Genomic DNA, 5,650 nt, shown 5'->3' with positions numbered 1-5,650 from the left:
ACTTGGCTACTACAGGGGCGGTTCCCAAGGTAAACGGGAGCTTGATCATCCCTTTCAGTGAATGACGTCGCCGGTAAAACCATATATACTCGACGTAACAGGTCGCATATCCTTCTCATGCAACCCCATTTATTTAAAGGCTTGTAAGTTCAAGAGATTCACTGAACTTCCGTTGTCCACGAGTATGCGGTGGACATAATCTCTGCCAATATTGGCGACAATGACCAATGCGTCAGAATGCGGGTGATGGATCCATCTCGCATCACTTTCCATGAACGTGATGTCATCGCATTCTCTTTTGAACAACTTCTCTGGTCCCTCACTAAGGTTGTTCACGTTGGTGAGCGACTTCTCCTTGGCTTCCTTTGCATATCGCTCTTGTGACTTTCTGGAGTCGCCTGCGATATGGGGCCTGCCTATGATGGTCAATATATTGCGAGGCGTTCTTGAACCACTCGCGTTTTGATTTTCCTCTTTGTCATCTGCCCGGGGATGACTTTCCTCGTTCCTTTTATATTTGCTGAATTTCCCCCTCCTGATTAGCTCTTCAATCTCATCCTGCAAAACCCAACACTCCAAAGTAGTGCGACCAATATCTTTATGATACTTATAAAATTTTTTGGGGTCCCTCTTGTCGCGGTTTCCCCTGATCGGGTGTGGCTTCTTGAGGACCCCATTTTTCTCTTCGATAGCATAGATATGGTCTCGTGATACCGCGAGCTCAGTATAATTCGCGAAGCGCGGTCCACCTTTTCTTTTCGGCGAGGATTCCTTCTCTAGAGGGGACTTGGCAAATTTCAGACTTCGGTGTCTCCGTGAACTGCGTCTTCTTGGGCTTCGACCTCTGGAACTTTTCCCTCGGGGACTGCGGGATCGTGACTGAGGCACTGGTAACTTACGATTGTCTTTGCCCTTCTCCAATTCTGCCAGAGAATTCTCAATCCTCTTATGCGGTTCTGCCATGGCAAAGAACTCGACTAGCGATTCTGGTCTCCGGGCCTGTAGCTCCTTCCAAAAGTCAGTTCTCGGCAGTACACCTGTTATTAGCATACAGACTAGCAAAGACTCAGGTGCCTTCTCAAATTTTGTTACTTCGGCATTAAAACGCTTAAAATAGACCTGCAAAGACTCACCGGGTTCTTGTTTGATGTTAGCGAGAGTGGTATAGGGTGGCCTATAGGTCATCGTGGCTTGGAAATGCGTAAAGAACAGGTCGACAAAGGTCTCCCATATACAGATAGAAGCCTCAGGCAATTGGCTGAACCAATCATGGGTGTTTTCTTCCAACGTTGCCGCAAGAATGCGACATTTGGCAAGCTGGGGTACCTGATCCACTTCCATAATAGTATTGAATTTCTCTAAATAATCAATGGGATTAGAGATACCTTTATACTTTAGTGATTCAGATAACCGGAATCCCTTAGGGAGTTGAGCTTGTCGCACTTCCGTAGTGAAAGGGGAGGTCCCATGTAGCTTGTATATGGGCTTTCTCTGCTGCTCGAGCATTTTCAAAGCCTGCAAGAGCATGCTTTGATCAATACCTCCGGCTAAGGGAGTCGGGATTGCTGCGGCTGCAGGAGCTGTGGCTACTGGGGCGAGGTTTGCTGGGACATTAACCCCGGTAGTCGCTGCTGGTGCGTTAGGCAGATTTGTGCGAGCGTTTATGCCTTGATCGCCCATTTTGGGATCACGGGGCGCTTCCTCGTCACGAGGGGCGTGGGAGTGTGCTTTGAAAACAACATTAAGGTGATCACGCAGATCACCCCTGTGAACCTGATATCGTCCTCCCTGCTGCGTCTCCACAGAACCGGACCTCGTGTACCTGCTAGGTGTGCGACCATGCGAGGAAGAGGAGGCGGATTCTACATTGTTGTCTCGCGAAGGTCTGCTGCGAGGGTTACGTCGCTCGGGGTCTGCGTCTATCTGTGTCTCCTGGTTGGGATATCTCGCAAATTGGTCTCTCGAGGTTGGTTGATTCAGGTCGAGTCCTTTAGGGTTGGCCCTTCGTTCCCTGCGAGCACGGTTATTACGACGTCTAGAGTGTGTTACCTGAGGGTTTTCTGTGCGAGTAGTGGGGGCTCGAGGAGGGCATCGGGCCCTGTTCAGTCCATGCACCTCAGCCTGCAGGGCGCGTAGCTGGTCCTAGATCGCGGTATACTTGTCAGTGGTTAGCTGGACGATTCCCTCGAACACTGCCGGCGGAGTGATGGGTGGAAAGTGCCCCATTGTTGCTGCTGGCATGGATGTCTCTCCGACTTGTGGGCCAGCAGTTTCAGGGAATAGGTTAAGGGGTCTGACATTACCTCGACCTACTCTGCCATTGATGACATCTACAGGTGGTGTTCTAACCCCAGACAATGGAACGTTCATCATTCCGATGTTGATGGATTCGTTGTTAACACCTTCGTTTGCTTAGTTTCCAGCCCTGATGATTCCCTTCTTGTATTTAGTAAGAACGTACTTCTCGAATTCCCAGAGACGACGCCAAATGTTGTCGAGCAAAATTCGCAACACCAAAATAAATAATAATATTAATAATAAGAAGAAATTATATGAAGAACAAATGCGAGTATTCAACCTAAAACGGCGAGTACTCGAGATGGGAATGTAAGTACTTAGCAAAAAACTAGAAATAACAAGAAGACAAAGGATTATAGTGGTTCAGTCAGATCACGGTCTGCTTAGTCCACTGTTGCAAGAGTTCCGTAGGTCTCATTTCGTGGTAGATCACTCCTTTATATACAAAGCAAGTTTTCAGTTAATTACACGAGGATTGTATTCATTGTAAATCTGTTTGTACATTGATTCACAGGAGTATAGTGGTACATTGATTCCGTAGGTCGCATTATAGAGAATCGATCTCTATGTCTTCGCAGGAGTATAGAAAGGATACCCGCACATATCCTGGTACATGCAAGTTAGATCCGTTCTTTGGTCCCACATAATGCGAGTCACACGAATGCGTTTAGACTTTAATCATATTCGCATCATCTCGCTGACTCTAGCTCAGGCGAGGTTTAAACTCGAGGAGTCTCTCATGGATATCCCAGCTTTTCTTGGAAAACTGAATACACGTGTCCTCCAAACAGGAGTCTGGTCTCGAGTTTCTAGGTGAGAGAAATCTCACTATAACACAAATAATAATGAATTAAATAGTCACTTCTATACAAACAATATAATGAAGAAAATATTAGAAATTGAAAAACTCTTGTAAAAAGTAAAAATTTAATAAAAATACAATTGATAAATATATAGAAAACGCATCTTATGATTTCATAATCATCATCAGCAATGTATCTCAATTTTAGTCCTCATTCAATTCAATGATGTTGTCGTCACTATTATACATAAGTGAATCTATATTTTTTTTCGGGAAAAGAAACATTCACTGTAAAATATAATAGTAATCTTTTTGTGAGTATCAATAGCTTTCAAGATTGATCTTGACGCTAAAAAGTGATCAACTACGCACCGTTTGATAAGCCATAGCGGCAAATGAATGTGTAACACCCTACTCACTGCTACAAAAAGGGACATTTTATCCCACATTTTATACTTGAAAGATATAAAAAATTTGATAAAAAGTATGTTGATAGTTTTTTCCCACTTCTATATAAGGCACAAGGGCCATGTTTTGTTGAGCACTAAAAAAATGAAAGTTACAATAAAATAGAATTGAAAGATTTTTTTTTATTGACTAGTCAAACATGCCCATGATGGGTCTTCTATCACATTTTGGAGCAAGGACCTTGTTTGACTGGTCACCAAAAAATTAAATTTTTACCCTTTATTGTTTTGCTAGAGCCAAACAGGGTAAAGGAAAAACCCTTTTATGCTTGTTTTTTACAAAAAATCAGGATATAAGGGTTTCCCTAATCTTTTCATCCCGTTTAGGGTTTTATTTTAGATCTGATATAATTTTCTCACACATGTTCTCTCTCTTTCGCCGCTACCTCTCCTTCATCTCCACTTCTTTCTTCGACAAAGTAGCCTAGTGACCTTTTTCCCACGACAGATGACTAATGGAGTTAAGATCTGAGCTCCACACCCTCTGAAACCTCCAAGTATCGTTCCATCACTTTCTTTATTTTTATTTTTTTTTTGGAAACACCAATTTTGTTCTTCGTATATTCTGGATCTCTCTCATTCTTTCTTTTCTTATGTGAATGGAGGTTCGAGGTTTGTAGTGGTTCGTTAACCACGGTGCTTCTAAGTTTGTGGCGTCGGCGACAGTTTGTGTAATGATTATTTAAGGTTTTATTATATTAATTTGAATCTGTTACGAAAAAATTATGAGACAATGGATTTTTATTTTTTTTTATACTGAAAGACATATGTATAAATATTGTAAAATAATTGATTAATAATAAGATTTTCAGTCTGAGTATTATTTTTTATATTTTTTTATATTTTGTTTTTACATTTAATCCCGATTTTTATAAAAATCGAGATAAAAGGCCTAATTTTATTCTGATTTTTACATAAAAATCTGGATTAAAAGTTCTTTGTATCCCATTTTTTATAAGGCATTTTATCCTACTAGCATATATCTTGATTTTTAAATCAGCGAAAACCGGTATATAATGCCCCTAAAAATTGGGATAAAAGCTTACATTTGTAGTAGTGACTTATTTAGGCGTGTTACAATGTTTTCCAAATTAATGTGCTGACCTTTGCTAATCAGAAGGATTTTAATGAAAATTGTGATTTATTTAAACTTTTGTAATAAAATAAATATAAACATATATTTTATAATTTCTAGGATTCCGTATTTAAACTTTTAAATATTTCAAAATATATTATAAGTAAAAGGTGTCACCCAGCAACTACAAAGAATAAGCCTATTTCGTCCCAGGAAACTATGCTCTCCAAGCCTAACAATCTTCATATGTACAATCACCAATGAGCTCCAGACTCACTGTTGCTCAACTTTTTCATTTTCTTTCCATACACATGAAACCTGAGTCAACAGACTCAGTGAGAAAAGTATAATTTCGAGATAGGTTGGTGTCTCGTCAATATAGGCATTAATAGTTTTGTATCCTTACCTCGCCTAAGACTGTACAATTAGCGAGTTATAAATATACTCTATTGATTCCATATGTAATGAGTTATTTCTTTTTGCATTAAATGATAGAACTAATATAACGTTGTTATATCAAAGTGGTTCATATTCCACTTAATTGACACGTGTCACTCTTTGAAGTGTAGCCGAATTTCGGGTATAACTGTTGGAATTTATTTTACCAGGATCTTAGATCTACTCACAAGTATGTTGTTTAACACCCTAAATATGAACTTTCTAAAACGATAAATAAATACATATAAAGTTAAGAAAACCTTACATTGATGGCAGCGGAATAATGTCTCCTTCCACTCAGATCTCTAACCCTTGTATCCTTTCTGTCGCAGAGTATTATCAAGATCTGAGCTCGAATGTCCTTCTCTTTGTGCGTGATCCTTCACAATCTTCCAATCTATGATTGAGGTACCACTTGCTGTATGTGGGCACTACTCTATCACTGAGGGTTTGAAATTAAGAAGAGGAAAAGAGAGAGGGTTGGTTCGGCTATAGAAGAGAGAGGGAAGGCTCAGTTTTCTGAAAAAAATTGATACTCTGATTTTCTGACAAAAAGCATTAATTTGACTG

Source organism: Cannabis sativa, chromosome 2 (genome assembly GCF_029168945.1).
Source record: "Cannabis sativa cultivar Pink pepper isolate KNU-18-1 chromosome 2, ASM2916894v1, whole genome shotgun sequence".
Lineage (NCBI taxonomy): Eukaryota > Viridiplantae > Streptophyta > Magnoliopsida > Rosales > Cannabaceae > Cannabis > Cannabis sativa.
Note: the sequence above shows the minus strand (reverse complement) of the source record.